Source organism: Rattus rattus, chromosome 7 (assembly GCF_011064425.1).
Source record: "Rattus rattus isolate New Zealand chromosome 7, Rrattus_CSIRO_v1, whole genome shotgun sequence".
Classification (NCBI taxonomy): domain Eukaryota; kingdom Metazoa; phylum Chordata; class Mammalia; order Rodentia; family Muridae; genus Rattus; species Rattus rattus.
In genome coordinates, this window is record NC_046160.1 from 5501130 (window position 1) to 5513820 (window position 12691).

General features: G+C 47.9%; 1 pseudogene; it reads left to right on the top strand.

Annotated features, from left to right (window-relative positions):
• The first annotated feature begins 4759 nt into the window (after positions 1-4759).
• On the top strand, positions 4760-5101 carry LOC116905590 (annotated as a pseudogene).
• Positions 5102-12691: the final 7590 nt, after the last annotated feature.

The window sequence follows — 12691 nt, forward strand, 5'->3', positions numbered from 1 at the left end:
ACAAACATTTTTTTAAGTCTTGCTATGGAGTCCAGGACAGCCTTGGACAGGATGTCGACAGTTATTGATCCTAATGTAAATATCCAGTATGCAAGATATCTGATATGCAACTCCCAAAGGGGTTGAGACCCACAGTTTGAGAACCACTGGTTTAGAGAGTAAAGTCAGGCATGATAGCGTGTATCTGTGATTCCAATGCTGGGGATGGGATAGAAGGATTTCAGGGGTTGTCAGGCAATGAGTCTAATCAAATGGACGTCGAATCTCTGCCTCCACATGTATCTGCATCAGTGTGTGTGTGCACACGGACACACGCTCTTAACAAATAATGGTTTTGTTTGTTTGGTTCGGTGTTTGAAGGGTTTCACTATGTAGCACTGGCTGTCCTGGAATTCATTCTGTAGACCAGGCTGGTCTAGAACTCAGAGAGATCCGCCTGCCTCTGCCTCCTGAGTGCTGGGGTTAGAGACACTCACCACTACTGCCCAGCAGTTTGGGGTTTTGTTTTTTTTTCTTTTTCTTTTTTTTTAATGCCTGCCTCATCAGCATACTACAGAGATTTTTCTTTTTAAAAATTTCTATTTATTTACTTTGTGCGTATGAGTGTTTTGTTTGAATGAAGGTGTGTACACTATGAATGCCTGTAGGATCCCCTGGAACTGGGATTATGATGGTTGTGAGCCATTATGAGAGTTTTGGGAATCGAACCCAGGTCCTTTGCCAGAGCGACAGTTTCGTTTGATTTGGGGGTGGCTTAGGCTGGCTTGGGACTCGCTACTTTGCTCAGACTAGTGTCAAACTCTCAGCCTCAGGTTTGGGCCATCACGCCGAGAGTATGTTGAGCATTATGTGCCAGATATATTGCTAAATGTTTTTCAGACATTGAGCAGGTTTAATCTGAGCTCACTGCTTAAGTGGTACAAAGATCTGGTTCAGGAGGAGGTACACAGCAGACAGTAAGTGGGAGCTGGAGTCACAATATCTTGGAGACATAAAGAAGGGTCCTTTGCCTCTCTTGATCTCGTCTGTCGAAAAGAAACACTGCTGAAAGAGAGGGCACACAGGCTTCGGAATTAATTCCGAAATGTCAGTGAGTGGTCACCCAACTGACCCTGAGAGGGGTTGTTGAAGGAAGGAAGGAAGGAAGGAAGGAAGGAAGGAAGGAAGGAAGGAAGGAAGGGGGAAGGGCAGGAAGTGCACCGAACACTGCAGGTGAACTTGGTTAGCCTTCTCTGTATCAGAGGTAGGGAGGCACTCTGGGGTTTCATGGGTGGACTGTGGATTTGGTGTACACTTGCTCTTTTAGGTCTGGGTGAATGAGGATGAAAGATAAGATCACAAAAAGCCAGGAAAAGTCTATTTCTGCATCAATAAATTCAAAGAGCACCTGAGGCCAGGGAGAGGCAGTCTCTGGGCCTGGGTGGGGGTTGGCCAGGGAACTGTCTCTGAGCGTTCTCTGGTCCCTTCAGCTCCCATCCTTCCACCCTAGGGGATGCAGGGTGGAGGACTCTCTGGTCCTGCACAGTCTGGGCCTGCACAGTCTGGAAATCTTGATAAGTTTGCAGCTGGCGCACTCTGTCCTTCAGATGCCTGCCTCCGCCCCAAACTAAACTGAGCGTCTTATAAAAATATCCTGGTTTTCTGTTTTTATAACTTACAGTGCGCTTCTTCCAGGAAGCAAACACCTTTCAGGGCAATTACTGCAAGACCCAGGGAGATCTGGAAGCACTGAGCCAAGGGAGACATTTCCCAGAATACCTCCTCTCCAGAGCTCTTACTTTAAACCCATCTCACCAGAACAAAACCCTTCCCCGCCAAGCCCACTTCCCTTTGTGAGGGAACCTGGAGCCTCACAAAAAACCCACTCACTACCTTTAGTGCTGTACTGACTTTTTAAATGATAACTTTTCTTGAATACACATGGGGTGGGACTGGAGAGAAGGCTCAGTGGTGAAGAGCACTTATGAGCACACACACAATACATACATGCATAATACATACATACACTCATACACACAATACATACATACATAATACATGATACACACATGCACACACAATACATACATACATGTATACACACAATACATACATACACATACACACCATACATATATACACACACAATACATACATACATGCACACACCATAATACATACACAATATACACACATACATACACGCACACACAATACACATGACATACATGCACACACTATACATACATAATACATACATGTACATGCACAATATATACTACATGCACATTCCTTACACACTACATACATACATACATACATACATACATACATACATACATACATACATACACATCCCCTGTACTGAGGACTGAACCAAGGCCTCACACATGGTGGACAAGTGTTTTACTATGAAGTCACATTTCCAGCTTGGCTGTTGGTGCCCCCTCCCCCACCTACCCCATACCCAATACTGAGTCTCCAGGTATTTTAACATTAAGTATCAAGCCCAGTTCATGTAAGATTACAAAGGATGCATCTTCTGGAAGAATATGCAGTACCTCACAGACATGAAGGAACAGCTTTTTAGAAGCAGGTTCTGAAAGAATGTGCTGGGCCTTCCGGTGGATCCCCATTCCTGGGGCTAACAGCTGCAAGTTCTCACCTCTGGAATGAAATTTAAATGAGACAGCCTTGAGCTGACCTCAGTGGACCACTGTCGTTACTGCGTGGAACCGCATTGCGGGGTACCTCACCTGGGCCAAAGTGGTGACAGAGGGCAAATGCGCTTAGACAAGAGTCCCAGAAAAATTTCTACTCTAAATCCAGCCCAGGAGGTAGGAAGTAAAAGCAGGCTCGGGGTTTGGGTTACGGGGAAGTAGGCAAGAAAGAAAGAAAAAAAAAAAAATCAGCAGACTTCCCTCCCCGTTTGACTAACAATCGGGCTGACCTGCCCTGCCCGCACCCAAACTAAACTGAGCATCCCTTAGCTTAACCTTTCTGATCTCAGGCTATCGAAGATCAAATCAAACGCTGTAGATTGTGTTTTGCCCAAGGACCACCTGGGCAAAAAGCCAGAGGGCTTTGACCTGTGAGAATACACTGTGTTTGGCTCTTTGAAAGGCTGAGACTGGCCGAAGGTGAGGTGGGAAGAGCGTCAGAGAAGGGCTTGGAGAGCCTGGGTGAGAGGCAGGAGGAAGGGCACGGATGGCAAGTGCTACCCAGAGTGCCTAGCTGTACAGAGGCCGAAGCCCCGGAATCTCCAGCCTCTCCCACTCTTCAGGCTCCTCCTTCACTGACACTATAGAGGCCAAGTCCTCTGCGAGCTTCCATCCGCCCAGGGACTCCTAGGCATCAAGACGTCTCGTCACCTTGATTTCCTCACTGGCAGTCTGCCTTGCACTGAATTTGCCCTCGACCCATGCTCAGCTCTCATTCCTATCCTCCCCGCTAAGCCCACTTAGGTTTCAAGCCATCCTCGCTAGCACTTGATTACATATTGCCTGAATTGTTCCCCAACCCACTGTGAAGAGGGCCTCCTCCTCCCAGCCCGCCCACTCGCAACTCCCAGTGTGCACAGCTTTCCGCCTCCTCAAATCCCAGTTACTGCCGTGCGCTGTCAACGCCCTCCCTCCTCCCCACACTTCATTTCCTTCCCTGTTAGCCTGGGCTTCACCAGCCCCTCAGCCTCCCACCCCATTTCCCTAACCATCTCCCCTCACTAGTCCCTCTGCCTCAGCCCCGCCCCTGTGAGGCTGGCCCCTAGCTCTCCCTCCACTCCCCAGCCCTCCACCCTGACTGACATCTGGGCTCCCAGGCTCTGGAGCTCGCTGGAGAAAATCACAGCCCACGCAGATTGGCGCTACTACAAAGTCATCCGCAGCCTCCGCGGGCTGCTCGGCAGCCTGCAAAGTCTTTTCCACTCCCATATTGGCTTTTCAGAGCATTTCTCACCCTTGAAGCTCACCGAGAAAACAGGGGGTGGGGAGGGGGGAAGCACTTGGCTCCTCTGGCCCAGCAGGGAAGGTATCTTCCTCGCATTTGTACCCGGGCTCCCTATCTTGGAGAAGCCAGTGCCTCCTAGTGTGCCGGGTCACTCTGAGGAGTCTACCGGCTTGGTACCTCGTCTGTTCCCTTCTCTCCCTTTATCTCTGCTGACCCTCTCCTGGGTACATAGTGCAGTCTGTCTTTCCAGAGCTGGGGCTCCCTTCCTAGCCAAACTTCACTCTCAAGGCCCACCATGACCATGAGATGTGCACGGCCTGAGACTGGCTTTCATTGTCCAGTCGTGGCCACGTCTGGCCTCTGTCTTATTTGATCTGGCTGAAGATATGACCCCAGTGACCTTTCGTTTGGATTTTCTTCTTCTCTTGACTCAGTGGAATGCTACGATCTCTGATGAAGGTTGGCTTAGCCGTAAGATGTCTCACCTCCTCTGTGTGTGTACCTTTGAGCCTTGCTTTGTTCTGTCTGGAGGGCTCCTCTGTTCTTGCCACCTTGTGGGGAAGCTCCTACTCACCGCCTAGGAATGTGCTGGGTGTCCCTCGCCCTCCTGAAGTATTCCAGAGCAAACCAGATCAGACACCCCGAGCGTGTCTACAACTTCTCCCTTAATGCCCGGGATTAAAATCCCCTATTATTCTGGGCTTAATAGTATATGCCTGTAATCCCAGCCCTGCAGAGGCTGAGTCAGGAAGATCATGAGTTCAAAGCCAGTCTGGGATATATAGGAGAAACTTTTCCTTAAAAACAAAAACTATAGCGGTGAAAGGAGGATGGCATGGTCTTCAGTTTGCTATGTCCACCAACAACGTCGGACCCACGGAGGCCCAACAAAGTGCTGAGGTATAAGCCTCCTCCAAGTGAGTGCAACCCGGCTTTGGATGGCCCGACTCCGGACTACATCTCGCCATGATCTTCAGCACGTGCGGGCCTCGTGCTTGGGTTGCTGTCTGCTGCTCCTCTACCAGCTCTGCCAACTCCCGGAGCTCGGAAGACACTAAGCAGATGACGAGTAGCTTCATGCTCTCAATCTCCGCCGTGGTGATGTCCTATCTGCAGAATCCTCAGCCCACGACGCCCCCATGGTGATGCCACCGAGGAGGCTTGGTTCTCCGACTCCGGCCCACCCACAGTCGTCTCTCTGGTCTAGCCTTTGGCTGCCTCCACCCTCCCTCCGCTGCTGTCCTAAACTTGCCTGAGTGTGGTCTCTGGACTCCCAGCTAAATGGAGGGAAGTGGGCCCTTTCTTTGGGGTTCCGCTTCTGCTTTGACAAAGGGATAAACCTGCAGACTTCCCTTTTACTCCTCCCCTGGCCGCTGTTACGAGAAACACTGCTCACGTTTCTAGGGATTCACTTGTTTTCTTATTGAAACCAGTTGATATAAAAATTTCCACTCTGAAAAAAAAAAAACTATGTATTATGTGTCTGTTCATCTATTATCTCTTACAGACTGGGGACTGGGCATTTTACAGCGCGCTTCACGCCTGCACAGCTTGGAACACCATGGGCCCTATGTTCATGTTGACTGCATAGATGACATCATGTCACCTCAAATCCCCAACCAGGCTACTCTGGGGTACTGATGTAGCGAATGCAATTAGTCTCTCATAGGGTTTTTGTACGTTTGTTTGTTTATTTATTTAGTTAGTTAGTTATCTATTTAGAGAGAGAGAGAGAGAGAGAGAGAGAGAGAGTCAGACAGACAGAGACAGAGACAGACACACGTGGAGCTCAGAGGACAACTTATAGCGTCAGTTTTCTTTCCGCCATGTGTACACCCCAGAGATGGAACTCAGGTGGTCAGTTTTGGCAACAAATGCCTTTGCTTAAGAATTCACCTTGCCAGTCCCCCTCCCCCTTCCATCGTGATGACACCCACGTTTATCATTCCGCCAGTCTGAGGCATGGAGCCTGGAGGTATCTGCTGTTTCAAATGATGTGTAACTACCACGGCAATGCACTTCAGACGTTGGTTGGTTGGTTGGTTGGTTGGTTGGTTGGTTCTTTTGAGACAGGATCGTCAGGCTCCAAAGTGCTGAAACTGCACCACCTCATGTGAGCGCCACCTTAGGCTTTAAGATTTAGTTACTGTGCCTAAGAGATCCACAGAATAAAAATACCTCTAACTGTAAGTCACCGGCCCAAAGGCAGATCCTTCCTGAAATGCTGGGGGCATTTCATTGTTCAGGTTTTCATTTCCCTAAACAAGTTTGTTTGACCCAACTATACCAACCAGATGTCCTGATCACATGTAGACAGGAACTATCTAGGCAGGAAATATGTTAAGATGCATGCTTGTCCCCGATTGGGTATAGGAGAGAGGATGCAGGCAGGAAGCAAGGATTCATGCTTGTCCCTGATTGGATGTAGGGGAGAGGTAGGCAGGAAGCCTGGATTCATGTTCGTCTCTGATTGGGTGTAGGGGAGAGGTAGGCAGGAAACACGGATTCATTCTCGTCCCTGATTGGACCTGACCAGAAGTATGGCAACCTCATTGCTTTGCCTTTTTAAAGCTTCTGCAAAATGTGACGGACAGCCATTTTCTGGGAACCCAGAAATGGACCTGGTCAGAGTCCATCATCCTGACCACTATTTAATTAAAGCTTGCTTCAAATTTGGCTCAAAGACTGTGGAACTGGTCTTTCTCTTGTGATTCTTGGGCTTAACATACACTCAAGTTCAACATTTTTAATTGTCCCATGTGGAGATCTTCTACCCACTAAGGCTTGTTTTATTTGGTGTGTATGTGTGAATGTCTGTCTGTCTGTACGGGCATCGTGTGGATACCGGTCCCTACAGAAGGTGCTGGAGTTGTCATGGCTGTGAGCCACCTGATAAGGACTGAGCCCAGGTCTTCTGGGAGACCCGAATGTGCTCTGAACTGCTGCACTCCCCCACCCCGTCCCCCCGCCCCCCGCCCCCCCCAGCCTCCCTAAGGACATATTGTCATTCTGAACCCGCTTGTTCCTCATCCTCTGCCTTTCTGTTTCTGAAGTGTCTGGGGGTGGGGGTGGGGGTGGGGTGGGGTGGAGGCGGGTGTCTAAGCCCTTTGACTTGACTTAGTGTCTTCATGGTCTTAGCATCTACCAATATTTGCTTCATTCTATGGTCAGTATTCCACTGAATGGCTATTGTCACTCTGTCCATTGTTTCAATGATGGACATTGAGGTCTTTCGTTCTTTTTGGCTATGTGAATGGCATAGCCATCAACATTTGAAAACAAGTATTGTTTAAATAAGTATTTTCAGTCCTTTTAGCTTTGTACCCTGCAATGGAGCTGTGAGACCATGTGGAGACTCCATGTTTTATTTATTGATTGAACACAAAACTGGCTTGCATAGTAACTGTGCTATGTTAATTCTGTTCTACGATTTCTATTACGTGAGGGTTTCCCCTTCTCCACTGCATTGAGAACATTTCTTATTTTCCATTTTCTTCTGAGTGTAGACTGCCTGGCAGGTATGAGCAGTAGATGTGATTTGAGGTACACACTTGGCTTAAAGCAGTCTTGTCAGCGAGTGTCTCACTGCACCTCAGAAAGTGGTTCCCTGTAGCTGTTCATAGCAGTTTGCTCTGACCAGATCATAGCTGACTGGTCCAAGGTTGCCTTTGGAGTATATTTGACAAGGATGAAAGGTACACCCAGTTGATGTGGCTGAGGGGTGGGGATGTGGGTGTAGTTCCCATAGCTGAAACATGAATTTTATAGTTTCAAATGTCTGGTTTGGGTCTTACTATACAGCCCTGGAACTCAGTGTGTTGACCTGGCTGGCCTTGAACTCACAGATCTCTGCCTGCCTCTGCAGCCTGAGAGCTGGGATTGAAGGCATCTGTCACCACCGCCTGGCTTCTTTTTCTTTTTTAAGATTAACTTTAGTTAGCATGCAGAGAAATAAGTTTTGCTCTGACATTTCATACACATATATGGTTACCCTGTGCTGAGATCCTTCTAAGTCCCTCACAGTGGCTAAGTTTCTGGCTTCTGTCTTTGCTTGGGCTGGGCTGCACTCCTCTCTCAGCCCTATATCTTGTCCTTTTAGCCTACTGTGGTTATGCCTTTTCATGGAATTTTTCTTGCAAGTATGTAGAACCCAGGACAGCAGTCTGCTGCTCTCACAACTCAAGGAGAGCTTCAGGCTGTAAACCGGAGCACAAAACCTTCAAGTGACTCCCAGTGCTTTCCCCCTAGAAATCCTTTTGTGTGACTTTAGTGACCTTGTCTCTGTCTATCACCCCAGTGGAATTTGGATGCAGATTTTGTGTCAAGGTCAGCCAGTATGCATGCTGAATCCTCAAGGACGAGCAGCCAGCTCTTGCTCCCACCTTGATGTGACTCTTGACATTCATTCTGGACTTTTCCTCCCTAATAACTGAATGTTCTTGGTTGCAGGTGTCATCTTTTATTGTTTCGGCCATCACTGGCAATCTTCCCTTCTCTCTCTCTCTCCCCCTCCCTCTCTCTCTCACACACACTCTCTCTCTTTTTCTCTCTCTCTCTCTCACACACACGCTCTCTCACTCCCTCTCTCTCACACACACTCTCTCTCTTTCTCTCTCTCTCTCACACACACACACACACTCTCTCTCACACACACTCTCACACACACACACAAACACACCCACACACACACACACACTCTCTCTCTCCTCTCTCTCTCTCTCTCTCTTTCTCTCTCTCACACACACACACATGCACACACACACTCTCTCTTTCTTTCTCTCTCTCTCTCTCTCTCTCTCTCTCCTCCTCCTCATCCTCCCTCCCTCTCTCTTTCCTCCTCCTCCTCCTCCTCTCTCTCTCTCTCTCACACACACACACACACACAAACACACACACACACACACACACACACACACACACACACACACACTGCTTCTGCTTCCATTCCTGCTGCTGGCTTCACTCTGCATTGCTCAGCGAGTCATGAGACTGTTTTCCCATCTGTGGAAGTAGAAGAGAAAAATAATACTTTCTCTGTCTGCACAGAGATGCAAGTTAAAATTATGTCATGGATGTGAGCATTCTATGAAGCAAAAAATTATAAATTACTGTATCCATAAAAACAAAGCAGTGAGCTCCCACATCCCGACACCAAGCTCAAAGTACTCACCCAGTAATTACTGGAATTTACCTCTTATTGCTTTAAAGGATGGGTCTGTCTCTTCATCCACTTTTCTTGAACAATGATAAACACTTTTAAAATTACAAATAAATAAAACAAGAAACAGGGGTGGCAGGCGAGATGGCTCAGCGATTAAGAGCACTGGCTGCTTTCCCAGAGGACCCAGGTTCAGTTCCCAGCACCCACATGACTGATCACACGTGTCTGTAACCCCGGTTCCAGAGCTTCTGACACCGTCAACCAGATATACAGGAAGTCAAAACACCAGTGCACTTAAGATAAAAATAAATTCATTAAAAAGAAAGGACAAACAAGAGACATGCAGCCTGTCCTGTTTGGGCTGGGTTTTTGTTTCTGCTGTTGTTTGATGGGTTTCTCTTTGTACCCCCACTTGCAACTTGCTATGTAGATGAGACTGGCCCCGAACTCACTATGAAGTCAAGGATCGGCTTGGACTTTCAATCCACCCGCCTGTGTTCTCTGGTGCTATAATGTGGAACTGGAAAGATGTGCTGCTGTTTCCAAACTTGTAACACACTGCAGTGAACGGAAGGCTTTGAGGATTTCTCAGGTCCGTGAACCACTTCTGGAGAGTGTGACATACTTGGTTGGATCGGTAGCCTCAACTTTGAATGTTTTAAAAGTGCCCCCTAAATGATTCAAATATACAAGTCTGGGAGCCATTACCTTTAAGGCTCATTTTTAAACAAAATTTTGTTCTCTGTATTTTTAGGTTAATTCTCACCTAGGCTGCCCTTGTGCCATTTCCCTTAGATGCTGTGTCGGGAAACAACAGGAGGTTAACCTGGTATCCTTTCTTCCTACAGCGACGGCCTTGATCCCCATTAGTGGAATTGAAATCTCTGCTCTAAGTGCAGGGAAGCCATTAATGGAAGCTTCCTAGATTTACATCCACATTTCCTGTTCTGCTGGGTGTTCCCTCCTGCCAGCTAGATTAGGGACTCCTTCCCTCCCTCCCTCCTCCTCTTCCTTCCTCCCTCCCTCCCTCCCTCCCTCCTTCCCTCATTCCCTCCCTCCTTCCCCACCCCTATTCAAATGACCTCTCGAGGTGCCGGAAGGGCCACACAGGTCCCACTTCCTGCTATCCTCACTTCTTCATGTGTAAATTCTCTACGTCACATCTTTTGTCTGGATCCAGGCAGCCAGGCTGGAGTTTCTCCAGCTGCATCCCAGTCTGAGACATCTCATCATTCGGACCCTGGCCAGCCTGATAAAGCCATTTCGCACTTCTGTGCTTAGCAAGTCCTGCCTGAGTTGGGGCCAGATTGGATCTGCTGTACATTGAGTAATATAAGCGAAGCCTACCAGGAGCCCTCCACTGGCTGTGGCTCACAAATCCACAAGAAGTGTGAATGCCTAAAGTAAAAACAAGGGCTGCTGTTCCCCTAGGACACTGTCCCCGTTCAGGATCAGTGGCTACCTGCCCTCTGCCCTGGCCCTCTCTCGAACACAGGCTGATTTCCAGGGACGGGAGTGGAGGCAACAGAAGAAGAAATACTTTCAGAGGTCTGAGCATCTTCAGGCCGTAGGTGCCTCTGACAGTCCTCATGACCTCCCTTCCGCTTGTCAGTCACTCCCTTTCCATTGACTAGAGCCACAGCACCAGTCTCAGCTGAGAGTAGGAGTCCAGGCTAGCCCAGAGCATCAGTAATGGACCCAGACAGCTCTCAGTCTTTAAAGCAACTCACTTCTTCAAGTTGCTTGGGTTCTTTTCTCTCTGTGTCTCCGAAGAACTCGACTTTTCAAAAATGTAAGTTGAGATGTTTCAGAGAAATATGTCACCCTACACAGTACCAGCCATAGTGCTCTTTCCGTTCTGCTCCAGCCTGGGGCAGCGGCTGCTCTGCTAGGGTCTAAGGGTCACTTTTCTCATGAATTGTTAATGCCACGTCACTATTAATAATGACTGAATCAACTGAGCATTTACTATGCGGCAGGCGCTGTGCCAAGCACTTTTCATAATTCATTTCGGTTCCCCTGCTCGTGGGGGTGGGTCTTATTTCTTCATTTCACCTTTGAGACACTGAAGCCAGAGGCATTGAAAGCTTGCACGGCCGGCGAATGGAGGGCCATGGGCAGAGCTGATGTGATGAGTGTGAAGTTTGTGATCTTGATTTTTACCGTTTTCTGAGATCACCTTTTCCTATGAAACCATTGTTTTTAAATCCTGGTTACCAGCTAGGTGTTCTGGTACACACCTATAATCTTAGCACTTGGCAAATGCAAGAGCGTTTACTCACAAGTTAGAGACCAGCCTGGTCTGAATAAAGAGTTCTAGGCCACCTAGGGATACATAGACCCTGTCTCAAAATGTAATAATAATAAGAATGATGATTATGATGATGGTGGTGATGATGGTGGTGGTGGTGGTGGTGATGATGGTGGTGGTGGTGATGGTGATGGTGGTGATGGTAGTGATGATGGTGGGGATGATGGTGGTGATGGTGGTGGTGGTGGTGATGGTGGTGATGGTGGTGGTGGTGGTGGTGATGGTGATGGTGGTGATGGTAGTGATGATGGTGGGGATGATGGTGGTGATGGTGGTGGTGGTGGTGATGATGACGGTGGTGATGATGACGGTGATGGTGGTGATGGTGGTGGTGGTGGTGGTGATGATGATGGTGATGACGATGATGATGAGGCTACTTAGGTTGTATGACCTGAGCTTTATCTCCAAATCTACAGTGAAAGGAAATGACTCTTGAAAGTTATCCTCTGACCCCCACACACATGCCTCACACTCATGCTCCCCCAAAACACATAAACAGATAAATCCAGGTAATATGGTTTTCTCATTCTGATTTCGAGAACTAAGATTTGTGACATTAAAATTATAAGGTGGGGGGAGGGCATTTCTTTACTCTTAATTCTTACTTGAAAATGTTGATTGACGGGTTGATTGGCCAATAGCATTTTGTTTTCTTAGTTCCTGGGAAGGGCTCTGCACATGAGGATATAGTAGGGAGGGAGCGATTGTGACATCCTGAGAAGCATGCACAGGTGCCTGTCAGCCACCATTGTTGCCCTGGCCTGGCTCAGTCACTGCCTCCTCTAAAGTTGTCTCTTTTCCTTATTTCACAGAGACCTGACATGGTAATTGCTGGGGTTTTTCAAAGAAAAGACAGCAACTTCCAGAAATGAGTCCTGTGGTTTAGAAAGCACCTGACCTTATAGTGTGAGCTCATCTTGTTCTATTCTACTTAAAAAAGAAATATAGAGGATGAAGAAAGAAGAAAAAAAATCCGCTGGGTGGTGGTGGTCCATGTCTTTAATCCTAGCACTCGGGAGGCAAAGGCAGGTGGATTCCTGAGTTAGAGGCCAGCCTGGTCTCCAGAGCAAGTTCTAGGATAGCCAGGGCTAGCTACACAGAGAAACCCTATCTTGAAAAAACAAACAAAAACAAGAACAAAAGAAAACAAAAATATAAACCAGTTTCCTTAGACAGAACTCTGGTCTCTCTGCGGATCCCGAGCCCTTTGCAGATACTCTCCACGACAAAGGCGCTGAGGCTCCGAGAGACCTGGGGCTACACAGCTAGTCCATTCTACCGAGGTTTTCTACCAT